The sequence below is a fragment of the Amphiura filiformis genome, chromosome 14 (genome assembly GCF_039555335.1).
Source record: "Amphiura filiformis chromosome 14, Afil_fr2py, whole genome shotgun sequence".
NCBI lineage: Eukaryota > Metazoa > Echinodermata > Ophiuroidea > Amphilepidida > Amphiuridae > Amphiura > Amphiura filiformis.
The window spans coordinates 4,383,876-4,402,874 of NC_092641.1; positions in this window are offsets into that span (position 1 = coordinate 4,383,876).

Here is an 18,999-nt window from a genome sequence, read left to right on the forward strand (position 1 = left end):
CCTAATATTTTGGTCCAACTTACACCTCGGATTACACCTAATTGGAATCAGCCAAGTTCGCTTTCTAGATAGAGCAACTAACTTTGATGTCTTATTTAATCCCCCATAGAACACCACAGTTAAGCGGTTATTAGGTGTTTTCTTTCATTTTATCTCGCTACTTCTGCTTCAAATGTAATGTGAAAACCTTCCTGGCAGTTATTTATTAATATTATAAATATTGTTATAATTTTTGGAATAACAAAACTTCAAATTTGCCCGAAATCGTATATTATGGCTTTAATAAAAATATGAAAACTAGGATTTAAAAAAATGAGTTAAAATCAAATCAAAAATCAAAGAGAGGTGCTAGCGGGGTTCGAACTAAGACCGAACTTCCAAATATTAACCCCCGGTATTTACCACAAAGCCATACCAGTGATTTAATAGACACGGTAATAATAGCAATGTTATTCCCACTCATGGCTCACTCGTGTATTCTATTTCTGGAATGAATTAACACCGTCCAAATAATGTAACACAAACCTTTATGCTGACTTTAAAATTGTTTGAACGTTGGGAGTATTATTTTCAAGGCAAATATCCAACAATGGACAATTGACAATGAAAGTTTCTTTGCAGGAAAAACATCGGCTGTACAATATATCTCGTGACAGTAGTCACGCACAAAGATAAACATTTCAACATGTTCAATATACGACTAAGAATATACCCCAACCAAAATTCACGAAATTTTCAGGCAAGCTAACTTTAGTTATTCTATAACACGACACCCATTTTTGATTCCGGCGCTTTTTCTTGCTTGATGATATGAACATTTTTGTGTTCGTGACATGCAATTTTTCTCATTTTCCCAGCTACTTTGGACATGTTCAAGCTTCTTTATTTTCCATTTAATTCAACTTTTACAAGTTATTTGTTGCTTTACACAAATGTTTGATATCTTTTCTGTGGTCAGGGTACATAAACGGAGCAATATACGACCCGTGTCTTCCATTTCTGGAGCTATTTTGATAAAACGTGTTTGCCGGCTAAAATTTCAACATTGTGTTACGTAACTCGTGTTCACCAACCCGTATAAATTTTCTGTCGAACAAAAGAGGTCACGAAGTTGCCGTCGTACTGTTAAGGGGCTGACTCTTTTGTCAAAATGTGCCCTAAAATTTGATGGATTTCCCATAAAGTATCAATTTGGCCTAGAAATAATCATCGGAAATATGAAAATTGTAGTGTATCCGAAAGGGAAATGTTTTCAGATTATTATTTTCCCATTGCTATTTTTATGGCTTTATAATTAGAAACAAAGAAAAATTAAATAAAGAAAGAAGAAAGTGGTTGCACAACGGGGGCATTTCCCTTCAGTCTATTATAGGTTCTAATGCTTTCCCCAGCCCCCCCCCCGCTAATAAAAGTAAACTGTTTGAAAATAAGAACAAAAGTGAAATCAAATTGTCAGTGATTCTTTTTTCATATCACATTACAAAAACAAGAACTTTAGCCATATTAGGCATCATGTAGTTGCATAATACATTATGCTTATATAACCTATAATTATTAAATTTTAATTTTAATTTAGAACATATCAAGAAACTTGATGAAAAGCACGACTGGGAAGTTAAAATGGCCACCATAAGCAAGGTAAGGGGAAATTGTCTTTAATCAAATTTGAGTAGAGATCTAAGATGCATCTAAAGTAGGCATATGTATGGTTTAGTGGATTTGACTTGGGGTAGGAAGAACGTTATCATATGCCTCATTTTATAAGACATCCTGGAAGTATAATAGTGTCTGGATAATTGCCTGTGTTTTGAATTTATTGAAACAATATTATGGAGGGTTTAAGGAGATTTCATTAAATCATTTACAATTTGAACAAATTCCTTTGGCAACAGATAACTCCTGCACAAGAAGCGGAAGACACCTTTGCAGAAACAACAAGTAAGACAATGTATAATATATGACAGATTATAGATAGTAGAAAGATTGCGATGTTACATGTGATGCGTGGCCCGTGCGTTTATACGACATTAGACTCGGTTCCAAACTGGATTGTGCTCATTCGTCACGAAGGAGAACAAGGCGATTGGAACAAAGACTAACATCTGATCTAGTCAATTCTGGTCAATAGAGGGCAATGTGATTGAAAATTTAATGGTTACCGAGCCATCTGCCTAATTCAATACAGCATGCTTTTGATTTTGACTAAAAACCAAGGTTAACATGCTACTAAAACCTAATTGTATTTGTGTGCTTCCTAAATATTATAGTTAGCAAAAACATATATATTGGTAGATTATGGACCACTACAACCATATATCATGACTTTACTTTCAAATTAAGACTTTTTTGTGGTGAAAATTAGGCGCGTTGCAAGAACCTCAACATGCTGTAAAAATCAGCACATTTTAACGCCACCCGTGCATTTTATACGACTTTCATGTCCAAAACCTGAAATCGCAATGTCATTTTTTATACGGAAAGTATCACACACATTTCAATGGACGATCTCTGCATATGAATATCTCGTATAAATGAAGTCCATTTTTAACACACCGCTGCAGCTTTATTATAATGATTAGTTACAAACAAAATAAATCATAATAATAATTAGACTACCCTTTGTATGTTCATTATCCTTGATTGTCTTTAACATATTGTGAAATGGACAAATTTTGTGCATTTTTAACGATGTCTCTACGTTCATTTTGAACGTGATAAATCTTCTAAACTGGCTAAATACGCGACCTCGCTTCGATAAAGGAGAGTGGTTTTGAATAGATCGACGGGGTACGATCACGGCGTTTGGAAATCGCAATCTCTCTAGTACATGATAAGTCTAATTGAACAACTCAAATGTAAAATCAAATAAGCCCCATACTTAATATAACCCTGTAGTAATAGCTCTCTTTGTTTGTGCACATGCTATTTTGTTAATCTTAACATTATTGTGCACTAGCTTTTTTTCGTTATAACAGCTTGAACTTTGATATAATAGCCAAATCTCTTTTACATGGATGAATGTATACTAGTATTTGATGCTGACACACAGCTAGCCATTAAGAATCATAAAACGTATATCTCTTGAATAATTATATATATATATATATATCAGAAGTCAGACATAATTCACCAGAGCAAACAACACCAAGAGGATCACCAGAGCAAACAACACCAAGAGGAAAGAAAATCATGGTGAGTAACAAATTACTGGTGGTATGATAGGACTTGTAGAAACTGATTTGATAACTTGATTAAAAGAGAATGTGAAGCAAACTACAGCAATTCACGCTCTTTCTTCTCGAAGTTGAAACTGATTATTAAAACAGAGGACTTTTTTACGTTCAATATATGAACACTTTTGTATTCATGAACTTTATATAAATAAGAAAATATGTAAGTAGATAGGCTTTCACGACGGGATTCCATAACAATTGATTTTTATTCAATAAAAATCAATTGTTAAGAAAATATATTTATTTCCAGTATTTTATAAGGAAATAAAAGCATTTTTAAAGGTTTCCTCGTTTTTTGTTTTGTTTTCCTTTGTGCGTTTTCTAGAGATTGTAGATGTTCGGCCATAACTTTGAAACCGACCATTAGAATATGATTGGTACCGTCGACTTCTCATTTTTGCATATTTTTTTAGTACTTTTTGTTCCAGTTTTGGGGTTAATTGTTTTAATATTTGAAATTACAATAGTTTTATCTTCTCTTAGATTTTAGATCGTTACGATAGCATTCCGTTCAGAAGTTAAATGATTCTAAAGGAAAGTAGGTGCTTTTACACTTTTCATCGCAACGCTGGATCAGTAGCGCACTATTTTCAAAGCTTTATTTTACTACAAATACCTTTTGAGTGAGAATGATATGTTGAAAATCTTATGCTTTATTTTTTCACTTGCCTATTTCTTCATTCATAATGTATATAAATGATCTAATCAATATTTATTGGTTGAGAGTAATGCCTTTTAGGACGGTAATTTAAATTGTTGTATAAGATGCATTTAGATTTCTAAGTAGATGGTGTGGTAGATTATTGTTATAGACTGTAGACAGTGTCTGTTAGGTTAGACCTGGTAAGAGTTATTGTAATGGCTCCACAGTATTCCACACTTCAGCGTGGTTTCATAGTGAAGAATTACTGGTTGACACGAAGCTATGGAGAAGTGCAGAGAAGATTTAGAAGACAGTTTCTAAGAACGGATCGAGCAAGGAGTATCCCATACAAACATGCTATAACTGTTTCAAAATTTGGGCAGTTACAGAATTGATCCATCCCAGGTGTTAAGTTCAGTCAACATGGGGCTTCATCTCACACTGCCAGAGTCGTAAGGCAGAGACTTCAGGAACTATCTTTCTAAAAGTACATGTAAAACAATTTTATGTTATGTAGATTGAAATGAGATATTGATTCAGAGCATGTATGCAATAAATAGTTCAAGCAGTGAACCTATTCGTCTTGTGTTGTGTAATTAAAACTATATGATTACAACGATCTTCGTTTAAATAGCTTCCAGACAATAGCTTCCAGATACATCAACCTATTATCTTCAGATTATTAGATCAATAAGTAAACACATGCCCCTTTCTATTCATAGTTCACAAACTATATTAATTAGCAATTTTATATTTTTGATATATATTTGAAAATGTCACATATCCCGGTACCAATCATTTTGATACACCCTGTACTTTTTTAATGTTTTACTTTGATATTTTATTTGCTTCATTAAGTAGTTCAAAGACTAAGACTAAGTGTAAGCTGATCGGCTAGCCGCGTTACAGTTTTTTTGTTTCTAAGATACTTGGTATACTTGGTAGATGAGTCCTTCGTTCCTATTGGCAGGACTCTTAAAATCTTCTTAAAGGATGCCACAGTAGGTGCAGTCGCTATTTGATCTGGTAATTGGTTCCAATGCTTTACCACCCTATTTGAGTAGAAGTGGTTTGCAAGTTGTGTTCTGGAACGCCTTTGGAATATTTTCATGGAATGGCCTCTGAGACTTTTGTGGGGGAGAGAGAAGAACTTATCAGGATCAGCCTTATAATGGCCATGAAGGAACTTGTAAGTGTCTCTCAAATCTGTCTTGAGTCTTCTGTTCTCCAAAAATTCCATTTGGATTTCATTCTTGTAAAGGCGTTAGCATTTGGACTGCACTTTCTCTTTTGCCTCAATATCTCTCTTATGTTGAGGACTGCACACGGTTGATGCATATTCCAACGCTGTACGTGCTAAGGACTGGTACAAAATAGAGACTTAATTCTCGTCTATTCCAGTGAACCGAGACATTGCAATCTTCCAGTGGGCCTTTTTTTTGTAATATATTGAACATGCATAGAAGGGGTAAGTGTGTTGCTAACTGTGATCCCCACTTCCTGCAGACACCGTTGCGTAGACACCGTTGCGTGAATACTGGTAATTTAAGGCTGCCTTGATGCGGAGAACCACTCAATTATCTTGGACCATGCAGAAAGGGCGTTGAAGTCACGTTGCAAATCGTCACAATTGGCTTTTGTGTCAATCAGGTTGTATAATTTGGTGTCGTCGGCGAACATTTTGGCGATTGAGGCTGAAATCATGTCAGGGATGTCATTCATGAAGAGGAGAAACAACACTGGACCCAGTATCGATCCCTGAGGGACCCCGCTGGTAATTCTTATCCAACTAGAGGCTTCATTTCTCAGAATCACCTGTTGTCTTCTTCCGGTGAGAAATCCTTTTATACAAGACAGTAAATGCCTCCGGACACCAATATGATTTAATTTGTACAAAGGGCTGACATGTGGCAATGTGTCGAACGCTTTACAAAAGACTAGGTAGATTGCGTCGACACCTTTAATATTATCATAAGCTGCAATCTAGTCAAATATACACTCCAGAAACTGAGTGACACACGAGCATTAAGCCGTATTGATGGCAAGAAATCAGAATGTTGTCGAAAATGTACTCCATCAGCTGGCCATAAATGACACGCTCCAGCAGCTTAACCACTTGACTTGTGAGAGAAACAGGGCGGTAGTTGTTGGGGTGTGATGTTAGCATCTTTCCAATCCTGAGGAATCAGCCCAGACATAAATGACGAGTTGAAAATCATACACAGTGGAACGTCGCAGTCCAGCACAATCTTGGACACATTAACATGGAAACCATCTGGGCCACATGCTTTATACAAATGTAGTTTACTCAGTTTCTCTCTAACAATATCTGGCGTAATACAAATGTCATACATATTTTGAGCTGTTTCCTCTCAGGTAAATGAGTGTTCAAAACTTGACCTTCTGGCTCATATCTTAACACACTTGCCAAAAAGTCATTAAGCATTTCTGCTTTTCCCCGTGTAAATGTAAAACTTCTTGGGTGCAGTTTTAATCTGGTCCACAAGTAAAGATTCATAGTCTAATTTGCCTTTCCTAATTGTCTTGTCCACGTTAGTTTTTGCTACATTAAAGTGTTCACGGTGCACATTCAACGCCTATTTATTGGCTTTGGCTTTCACTTCTTTTTCCTGGCAAGTTTCACAGATTTGTAGGTCAACCAGTTTGTGTCGCTGCCCACACTTAACTAAATTATTTGGAATGAACTTGTCCCTCTATTCATCGTACTTTGAATTCAAAAAGCTCCATTTCTCATCCAATTCCTATTTGAAAACAAACTCTCCAAATCCGTGGATTTAACAGTCTCAGAATAGGCTTTATAATCCCCTTTTGAATACAGGTACACTTTGCGTTCTGTCAGCGCAATACGGGGAACTGGCATTTTCAATTGGATACTCACACTGCTGTGGTCGCTGTTCTCTCCTACTGTAACATCTTGAACGATGTCTGGGTTGCCAGTGAGAACTAAGACCAAGATATATTTCCCCTGGTAGGTTCTTCACGAGCTGAAAAAGCAAATTATCTTAATTACATGAAAGAAATGTCCTTTTTGCAAGAGCAGATGGGGCCAGGGCCGTTCCGACCATTAGGCCAGATAAGGCGGTCACCTAGGGCGGCAATCGCAGAGGGGCGAAAAAAGGCGAACAAAAAAGGGAATGGAGAAAAAAAGAAACGGGACAGAGAAAATGAAAGAAAACACGGGGCGGAGAAAAATAAAAAAGAAATGGGGCAGTGGGCAGTATACAATTAGGTCAAAACTGATGAGTTTTCAAAGGGGTAACCCCCTTAACACTTTTTTTGGTATGCTTTAGTGGGGCGACAGGGAGAGGCTTTGCCTAGGGCGGTAAAATCCATAGGAACGGCCATGGATGGGGCTTCATACTGATCACAGTGGATTTCACGGAAGTTGAAATCATCAACGACAATGGTATTGTCAGAGTCAATGGTATTTATAAAGTTACATTATCTTCATCAAATTTGGCTCGCCTCCACACTCCGGTCTTTGCACTACACCAACCAGAAGCTTTGTCTTTGGGTTAGGATAGACTTTACACCATACCACCTCTGCATCCATATCACCTTTGCAAAACAGCATTCAATGTTTTGTTGATAAAAAGCTTGGCTCCTCCTCTTGCTGACTCTCTATATGCACCTGCTGCATAAAAATCCAAACTTCGATAAATAATCATCAGGAGTTAATTCATTACTGTCAACTGAGCGATCTAAACATGTCTCTGTAATGGCGCAAATGTCAATGTCATTATAAAAATAATCATGAAGTTCAACATACTTATTCTTAATGCTGAAAGCATTCATATAAACGATCTTCAAGGGACTAAATTCTTTCTTTTCCTTTGTGAATGGGCGTAGTGCGTGTGCTGGCAGTTGGCGACGGAGTTTTGAGGAATAGCTTTTTTTCCTTTTATTGTCCAATTTTGGTTTTCCTGTCGCTTTTTCATGAGGTCTTCCCCCACCTTAATATCCTCCTCCTGTCTTTGCAAAATAGTCATTTCAGGACATATACATACTCTGGTTGGATCATAGGGCACACTCTCAGGTTATCCGCGTCTTACTTTAGACAAAGCTATTCACACCATGTACAGGGTGTAACAATGAAATTTGTACATTTTTGAAAATAGAATGACAAAAGTATGCCGCTTATATTTTGGTTTGATATTTATATGTCTATCAAGATCATTTCTTTAGCCAGCAGATAAGCTTTGTTCAAATAAAATCGATGGTATACAAGTGAAGATATGGCCAATTATGTAACCTAGTCTTAAAACTGCCTGGGCCACTTTTGTCTAAGTGTTACAAAAGTGACTGAATAGAGTTACACCATGGACCAGCCTGGACGGTGCTCCTATAACAGGTAGTTTTAAACAATGGGGTATTCGAAGTGGTAGGAATGATTACATAATAGAATATCTTCTTGAGTTTTTGAAAATCACAACTAAGCGCTGAAATAACAACCTCATTTACTAGAAATCGTGGCTGCAGCTCAACAATTTCAACCCCAAATCGTTGAAAGAGCGTATTTTTATGGTTGTGACATTCGGTAGCACGTATATGGCAAGCCAAGGGGTTCAAAAGCGTGGAACTGCTACGCGTAGCTTCTTTCTCGTTACGAGCAGCTGTTTGACCAATCAAAATAGTCAAATTTAATCACGTGGTTGGGTCGTTAGCTGCGCGTAGTATAGTGCTAGGTATCCTCTTTCACAATTATTATCTTGTAATTAATTTACGGAATTAGCATAGATAACGAGCGGGTAAGGAGGCCAAATCACAGCACGTGTCAAGAGAACATGTTGCTAATGCCTGGCTAAAATGACACAAAGCATATTTATTTAGTGTTTCCAAGTTTACACCGTGTTTAATAGCAAGTAACTTTATACTCGGGATGTATTAGCAGTGCAGGGGATATGAAGGTCAAACAACAACTACTACTGATGTAAAGCGATGTGTAAAGATATTGCAGGGAAAGCGATATCACATGCCACTGTGTAAATATGGAGAGAGTAAAATGAGCTAAAATGGGTCATAAGTTTTTTCGAACGGGGGGGGTCCTAAATTTACAAAAAGTCGGCGTCAATAAAATTGCGGCCCTCACTATTTCGGCATCAAAAATGTTATGACCTCCGACTCCCACCCCATAGACAGGCTAAAATTGTATTGAAATCAGTCTTTTTGAATACAATAAACACACTATCTGTAGTCATCTTATGACTCCCTACATTTTGTCATTATCAATTTATCACCCTCTCCCCTTATTTTTTCTTTCCAAAAAGTATGACCCCCTATATTTGGGATCCCCTTCCGAAGAAAATGATAGCCCCCTAAATATAGAACAATCATCATTCTGTTCAGATATTACTTTAATAGCACCTATACCATTTTTTGCTGATATACTACAGATATTTTCATTTACAAAAATTAACAACGTAATATTTGTGAGAGAGGATGTTTACATCAGCTCCACGTGTTTAAAACCGCGAATCTGATTGGTTAATAAGCTGCACGTAACGAGAAAGAAGCTACGCGTAGCAGTTCCACGCTTTTGGACCCCTTGGCTTGCCATACACGTAGAGTCAAGCAGAAACCATAAGATCACGTCTTCCAGCAAGGCATACAATTACATATTACTGTGAGAAGTATGTTAAAAGTATGAGAAATTTGTTAACAGAAATGCTGGTAATAGTGGTCGCCCCAGAATAGCTAGAAGCCCAGCTGAACTGAATTTATTTCGAAATTTTATTGTTTTGTACTTATGAATGCAAAAACTGTTCTCAGTTTTACCAATGATATCTCAGGGATATGAGACATTACTTTATCTATAAGATAATTTGAAAGAAATTTCATGACTTCATTTATAGATTTTAAATAAATATCATATTATTATTAAGCTGATGTTAATTATGCGAAGAAACACCACTTATAATTCTTCTGTGTCAGTTCTTTGATCTTTATATTAATGCACGATAAGCATATCTACGCGGTTCAAACTTGACATGCACAAACATGGCAAAAGTGGCCCAACACGTTTTCTGGACGATTTAATTAATCGGACATAACTTTTGAACCCAAGCTAGTAAAGAAGCCAACTAAACGTCTTAACAGATTCAGTGCTCTACAACATGAAAGTGAGGGCGATGAAGATGCTACATCCACATATCAATGTTTCATACAGGCGAACAGGGAGGTTACGGAAGAACTGATACCAAAGGCCCCCAAACGCCATAAGGGGACAATCTGGACTGATTCCAGAACAGAGAGTGCCCGGAATGAAGTGCATGAAGCATATGTGAAGGATACCCACGAATGCACTAGTGTATCAAGATCCGAACTACAAGCAAGGAAGAATCACCTAAAAGAGACATATGACAAAATTAATCAAGAAATCCTGGAGCAAAAGATCAGCCAGGTAGAGAAAGCAGATCAAAACTGCCAGCACAAAGCTGCATGGGATCTGATAAATGAGATCAGTGGAAGGAGAACTGCCAAAAAGGTCAGATCAAAGGGGACACAGAGAGTGAGAGACTGCATTCTTGGTTTTCCCATTTCCAGCAGCTACTCGGGAATCCACCAGTCATCACCAATGAGGATGAGCCGATAGAGCAGGTGCATCGGGAATTTGACATGCGAACAGATGCTTTCGATCAGGAAGAGTACGAGGCAGCAAAGAATGTCATCAATGAAGGTAAAAGTGCAGGTGATGATGAAATCACACCAGACGTTTTAAAGAGATGCAACCTGGACGACATCATACTCTATTTTTCTGTAATGAGGCATTACTGCATGGTAGGAAACCAGAGCAGTGGTCAATTCTCAATCTCATCGCAATTCCAAAAAGCGGTAATCTCAGAGAGGGAAGGAATTACAGAGGCATCTGTTTATCATCCATAGCGGCAAAGAGCTACAACAGACTACTACTCAACAGAATTCGTCCCTTCCTGGATCCTGTAGTACGAATGAACCAAAATGGCTTCCGCCCTGGAAGGTCAACAGTGTCACAAATACTGGCCTTGAGAAGAATTATTGAAGAGATAAACAATCTGCAAGCAGCACTGGTCTTCATCGATTTTAAAAAGGCATTTGACACCATCCATCGAAGGAAAATGCTAGACATTCTAAGAGCATATGGAGTACCAGAGAAACTTGTGGCGGCTATTGGAAACACCTATGAGAACACTGTTGCCCATGTAACCACACCAGATGGAATCACCAACGACTTCATAATTCAGGCTGGAGTATTGCAGGGGGATACACTGGCACCATTTCTATTTGTAACAGTCCTCGACTATGCTCTCAGGAAAGCACTACATGGAAATGAAGATCGTCTAGGGCTCACACTGAAAACAAGGAAAAGTCGGAGGATAGGCCCGCAAACAATTACAGATCTCGACTTCGCTGACGACATAGCACTATTGGCCGACAGTCTCAGTGACGCTGAAGAACTACTCCATCTTGTTGAGACTGCAGCACTAACAGTCGGTCTCAGCATGAATGCCAAGAAAACCAAGGCAATGGGTTGCGATATGGCTGCATCCCCAATCCGAACACTTGATGGAAGTGATCTTGAAGTAGTCGACGATTTCAAATACCTTGGGGCTTGGATTGGCAGTAGTGAAAAGGATTTTAATATCAGGAAAGCCCAGGCATGGAGGGCCTGCAACAGCATGGACAGGATATGGAAGAGCAGCCTGCCTAGAAATCTTAAAACCAAGCTTTTCACCACCACAGTAGAATCAGTTCTGATGTATGGTGCAGAAACCTGGACAATTACATCAAAGTTTAGGAAGGCGCTTGATGGTTGTTATACAAGACTACTGAGAAAAGCACTTAATGTTACCTGGCAGTCGCACACCACCAATAAGGAGCTGTACGGCAATCTCTCCCCAATCTCCGAAAGGCTGAAAACAAAAAGGCTGAGATTTGCTGGACACTGTGCCAGAAGTGAAACAGAGGCAGCTTCCAGAGTTCTGCTGTGGCAGCCTACGCATGGTAAAAGATCAAGAGGACAACCAAGGAAGGACTACATTAAGCAACTAATCGAGGACACTGGACTAGAGAGACAATACATTAGGAACTGCATGCAGAACAGAGTTGTGTGGAGAGCCATCAGCGGAGTCCGACTAGACAAGTCGACATAAGCAAGTAAGCAAGTAAGCAAACGTCTTCTTTTAGCCAAGATATTACTAATTGTATTGCACATAACATTTGTGCCATAAGTCTTTTAGTTTTTTCCTGAGAAGTCAAAATACAATTGTATAAATTTTATTGTTACACCCTGTATCTAGACTAACCAGACACCAGCCAGTTGGAACAATGCCCTTATAATTCTTATCCACAAAGAAAGGGGACATCCAAGACTTGACGAACTATAGACCAATCAGCTTACTATCTAACACCTACAAACTTTTCACGAAAGTTCTCAAAAATCGGATCACCAACATCTTTGACTTCAACCAACCCAGGGAACAGGCAGGGTTTCGGAGCGGCTATTCTACCATGGATAACCTTCATGTCATCAACCAAGATGGGTGAATATAGACAGCCACTGTGCCTTTTCATCCTGGATACATCCAGATAATCCAGATAATAAATACTGTCTACAGCAAGGGAAGTTCAACAATCCACCTCCACAAGGACCGTGATAAGACCATGGTAGGGAACACAGAAATCGAAAAATGTGGATCAATATGTATACTTACCGTCGTTTTATCTTTTCTGTTTCTGTTTCGGTTTCGGTTTCGGATCTCATTGTTATTTTGAAGTGTTAGCATGGTACGTGTGAACAATCCTTTTATTCTAGTCTTTTGTTGACTACAGAAAAGTTGAACGAAGATAACGTCTGTTTCGGTTTCGGGAGTTATGTTAATTTCTGACATGAAAAAAGTGAGATGAGAGGGTTGATGCTAATCTAGACAAAAGAAGTGTCTAAATTTTACGGTCGTAAATTCGCGATAAATTGTACGGCTTCAATTGACTGGCGTTTGGTGTATAGGTACTCCAGCCTAAGCGGGAGTAGATTGTGAAAATAGCCCAGCGTAGAAATATACATTAACATGATTAATATAAATTAATCAATAATAATCAGTGTTGCAAGAATTACGTATACTTGTTCGTGCAATCGCGCAAAAATCGGTCATATTATGATTATGTAGCGATTAAACGGGGAATTATTTTCGTCCCAAATACACCTTAAAGCTTGGTAATATGCAACACCAGAGAAGTGCGTTGAAGTGAAAGGATTTCTTTCATTGGAATTGGTAATCTGATAATTGCTTCAGGCAAAATTGCCAGACTCAAATCTATTTTAAATGTATATTATTTAAGTGAGTGGGGATGATGAGACGAGGAGATGATCTGGTTGAGGAGAGGAGAGGAGAGGAGAGGAGAGGAGTGGAGTGGAGTGGAGAGGAGAGGAGAGGAGTAAAGAGGAGAGGAGAGGAGAGGAGTGGCGAGGAGAGGAGAGGAGATCGAGAGAAGAGAAGGGCGAGCGGATCAGGGAGGAGTTTATTCCGTTTATTTTGATTTTTCCACGTTGATCATTAGTGCCGTACTAACGCTGTTACTTTGCTATTCGCGGAGGAGGTCGATATTGTCATCCTCAACTTGCTAGCGACCAGCTGTGTTTTACGTGATATTTTTCACCACTAAATGATTTTGTGTAATTCCCTGCAATACCCTATCCGTGATAATAACTTACCTAGCTCTCTATTGCAATACTTCAAGCTTCTGGATGTGCACTGGAAATGTGCACAAAATTCAAATTTCTTGAGCCTTCATCTTCGAAATGTCCACGCAATCGCGAATCTTGTTTTCATGGACAACCAGTGACAACGCGGAAGTAATTATGGTTAATACAATAGTCTCATTCTCACTTGATGGACGCCATATCATAAGCCAGTTTGGCGTTTGTATGAAGGGAGCGTAACCAAACTAGCTATGATGAAGAGATGTATCCCAGTCGGCATTGGGATTTAGAAATAAACATGGCATCTGTCGGAGGGAAACTGCGCTAAAAACGGAACTTAAACTAGTTGTTTTGTAAGGAATGCAGAAGAGTTTTTGACGTCGATTGTACACCAAACCTTGTCTGTTAATACAAGCAACAATTTGGAGTGTGTTAGGATATCCAAGTGAGTACAAGTGCAACTCAAAAGTGTAAAACTGTTGCCATAAGCTTTACCGTCGTAACCCATTCAGTCCCTATACAGATTAATGTCAGCAAGATAATGTTGTATTGGGACTGATTATTCGGTCTAGTTGATCATAGGTCTACTGCTAAAACAGTGAGAGGGGGAGAAGGGTAAAGAAAATACAACATCCAATATAATTCAGATATCCACATAATTCAAAAGATGGCACAGGTGAGAGTTGGTGAGGGGGAGAGACAGACAGACTAGAAAGAGAAGAAAGCGAGAGGAGAAGAGGCAGGGGTCCTTTTTTTAAATGTCATAGTAATATGCATCATAATGACACCAAATTTGCGTTCGGACCTGATGTAGGCCTATCCTACCTAGTTAAATGACTGACATGAGTAAGATTGCCCACTTGAGACGCCAGTGTTGCATTATAATTGACTTATCCAACCTTTATTGACAGACATAAGTGTGATTGACAGCACCTAGTATTACTTCTTCAAATGAGAAGCATGATGCCCCAAACGTAACAAGGAAGTCAACTTACACACCATCCTACTTAATCCCTTGCGTTTTCGTTTCTGAACAATAGACCTCCCGAAAAGATGAAACGACAGTTAGGACAACTAATCAACACAACTCACAATCACATGGATGAAGTAAAAAGGAGGAATAGGGCTGGTTTGGTGTGCATTTGGTAAGCTCAACGACATCATGAGAAGCAAGATGCCAGCTTGTCTGAAACGAAATGTTTTAAATCAATGTGTACTACCAGCCATTACCGACGGAGCTGAAACATGGTCACTTACTAAGAGGATGGAGCAAAAACTGAAAACTGCACAGCATAGCATGGAAAGATGCATGCTGGGCGTCACCAAAAGGGATAGCCAAACAGTGACATGGATCAGGAGCCAATCAGAAGTTACAGACATAATCCACACAATAAAGACGAAGAAGTAGCATTGGGCTGGCCATCTTGCAAGATCAACAGATAATAGATGGACAAAAGATGTCACAGAATGAAAGCCTTGGCTGGGCTCAAGAAGCCAAGGCAGACAGAATGTCGGACGGAGGGATGAAATATCAAGTGTCATAGGAATCAGGTGGATGGCAAAAGCAAATGACATGAATCTTTGATGCCAACTTGGAGAGAATTTTGCCCTGCAGTGGGCTGAATACGGCTGATGATTGATGATGATGATGATGACGACGACTTTAGGCCCACTTCTAATAGCCTGCATCTTGCCATCATCGCTACGCATTATCGCCTTCATTGGACGGGGCTTACCATCAGGATTCGTCCTGCCCAATCTGAGAACGGACTTAGGTGTAATTTTTACCCCAATACTATCCAAAAGTTCAATACATGCATGACATGCTTGACTTACTTGAATATACTCTGGTAGTCCCTTAAATACAATATTGTGTTTATGTTTCTCTATATTTCCTGGCTCTCTGTACATAAGTTTAATCTTGTCAAGAAGTTTGGCTATATCAGCATAATTTAGTGGCAACTATGTCAGCATTCATATTGTCAACTACGGCTTTATCAGCTTTTTGATCTACTTCAACTTGCATCTCATCCATTCTTTTAGTTAACGAGCTCATATACATGGCAATTTTTTCCTCTATCGCCCAGTCAGCTTTAATCGCTGACACGGCTTGCTTATCACAATCACCACAATACCAATGAAGATCTACTCTACCCTTCAACAAATCATACACGGCGCCGGGATCCATTCCCAAGTATTCAATAAACGTTGCTCCGTCACATCTCTCGCATTGCATCATTTGCAGCATTTTTATCAACAAAGTTGTTGCTACACACTTTGCAGCGCCATACCTCTTATTCTGCTAGAGAGCTTGACGGAAAATGCTCACCACTGGACACCGCACCTCCTACCTTATCTTTTTAGGTGTACCAAGCTTGTTTCTTGCCTGTCTGTGATGAAGAAATATGCTCGATGAAAGAATGTTCCACGTTAACGGAAACACCCGCACAACTTCGGCAGCTCTGCGCACGCAATACCTGAGACGTCATCGCATGTTGAGGTCGAGCGAGTTGCTAGTCTTAGAGATGGAGGTTGAAACGTACTGGTTTTAGCAGGAGCGATAACTGAAAATAATCAAAAACTCCTCCCCCACAGAGAACCAAACCTTAAATATCACAATGCATTGGGCCAAAATCGCTAAAATAGCTCAAAAGAAGGTGAATTTTAAACAAAAATCAAAGCCCGCCACATGGGCACGTCTTAACAACTTTTTCCATTTTTCCAGGTGGTATTCAAATATATGGATCTGTCATTATGATAACAGATCAACATATATTGCATTAAATATGGTTTTGGAAGACAAATGTAAAGGAAGTGTGCATCAGGCAATTCGAGATTGTTATGTTTAGCACACAAAATATGTTCAGTTATAATTATAAAGTGTTTGATGCCGTGTTTTTTACTACAGTTACTAAAAATTATATGAAATAATCCAATGTCATCATTGTGATTGATTACAATGTGTTATTTTGTGGTATGGTTTGATAATTCCAAATACTCGTATTGCAATTTCTCGAAATGTCTTAAGGGAACAGCATATAGGAATAAAGACCAAAGAACATATTCTTGTTTATGCCATAATATTGTAGTCTTTCAACCCTTTCATAGCTTCAGCTGTGTAACTTACAAAAATTCCCGCTAAAAAGTGGTTCTTTTAATTTTAGAAAATACATTGAAAATCGCTCTGGACTTTTCTTACTGATCGTACTATAATGATCACCAGACTATAATGTTCTGATCACACTATAGACTGGTTTGACATAAGACGTCAATTGCCAGGCAGTTTGTCTCTATTGTTCCTTGCCCGGTAATATGTCCACGCATCATGTTGTGTTCAGGAACCGTGCTTTAAAAAAAACACCGCCAGATCACAATAAGGCCATTGACCTGTGTAGTGGTCATACGTTGTTCGGTCAACCATAACAGTATGCCAGTCCCTTAGCGACTCATTATAATGCGTTGCATAAGGTCAGGGACTCTATTACAATAATTCTAATTCCTTGAGATTTCTTTGAGATCAATAGATAAAAGAGAGGCCTTGAAAAACAGGTGTGGGGTTCTAGATAATTTTTTAGCTGGTACTTATTCTTATTTCATGGAGGCGGCACTTATTAACTCATAACGCCCACATTTCATTAATGCTGTTGTACGGTTTATCTTGCTAAATGCTGAGTGCAAGGGCTGGTAATTTATCCTCTCCTGGTTATTACGCGTTTATGGGACGGTTAGTTTGCGGTCACATAACTCATTTTACCATGTTGGTGTGCTTGCTTTTATCATACTGTACTTATAATATTGCATTTGTATGCTTTGGGTAAATTTAAAATTGTATCATAATCCGGGATCTCCGGTTTCCTCCTGCTTTCAAAATCGGCGATAGATTATCATAAACTTTCTTCACCCAATAGAATTTGGGGAACTGCTGAGATAATTAGTGCATGTTACAATCTAAGTGGGGATATGTTTGTGCCAGGATCGGCTGCAACCGACCTAGTTGATGATATCTGATTCTGATAATTCACCAGTGGAAGCGAAATTACAGCGCTTTAAATCCTCTGGTGCGCTATATAAATCTAACATGTATTTAATTTTATTTATTTATTTTATAAATATTTCTTGTAAACACAATCTAATGTGGTGTTCACGACATGTAGAAGGCCGGGTCTGCAAATGTTCAGTGTATGATGTTAATAGAGAAATAGCTTCATGTTCAGTGTAATCAATTCGTCGGTCGCAACACATAGTGGCGTATAGCCATTTTCCAAATTTTCCGTTTCACATAGTGGCGTATAGGTTTAGAGCTAGCTAATATCCTATAATAGGTATTCCTTGTAAACTATTAAAGATATAGTTTAATAGCTTGAACCTTGAACTTGAATTTTAAATATAATCGGGCCACTGAGAGATAACAGTGGAGGAGTATCGACTCCGTTAGTAGTAGCATATCCTTCAAAAACGTTTTGCTCAGAGACGTATTTTGCCCTTCACGTACGCCACTATGTGTTGCGACCGACGAATTAAAATACTAAAGCTGGATATCATACAATCGTGCTGCATTCCTTCTTGTTATGGACGACAAGTATTAACTTTGATATTATTATGACAATATCTACTCCCTTCTCAATTGATTAGGCTTTCTTTTCGAAAAATAAACCATAGGGCCTAGAGGCCATGATATAAACCCATATTCGGTTTGCGGAAACCTTCCACGGTGTGGGCGGCGCTTGCACTCGCATTGAAAAGACAAATTTCGCTGACCTGACGCCTGCTTCATTTGCCAACCTTTATCGAGGGGCGAGTTTGGGATTTCATAGTCACAGGCCTACCATTTTTCACCCTCTATGTGACGTCTTTAAGCACATGCGTGTGTACACCAGGGCTTTGACCGAACGCTAGCGATATGAGGCTGCGCTCAATGAAATGCGCGATGTACTGACGTCACTGGCACATCAGGGTGAAAAATGGTAAAGCATATCGCAAACCAGCCAGGTTTGTATTGCTAGTAGAAAACCGTGAATATAGCGACAGAAACTCTAAAACATCTGAGCATAATGTTGTCGTTAAGCTTAGTTTATGTGATAATGCAAGCATCGCCAATTTGGAATATATTCGAACATTGCGTTGGAAAACATTGTCGTCAAAGGTATGTAAATAATAAAAATCGCTTAATTTGAATAATACCAACCAGTAACGGACATTGAGTCAAGACTACGTGAGCAGTTTGGGGGTAGGTAGAGCATTTCCTTGTTATAAAAAAACAGCGAAAAGGATGTCCAAAATTCCAACTTTTTATCACAACGCGATATATTACTAAACAGAATTTTCAGAGGGCCTACGCTGGTTCTTTTAATTCTAGTTAAAATTTGTTCATCACCTGCAGTTCGATATGGTATCTATGTTTTCATCAAGTCTTGGGAACTAATGTG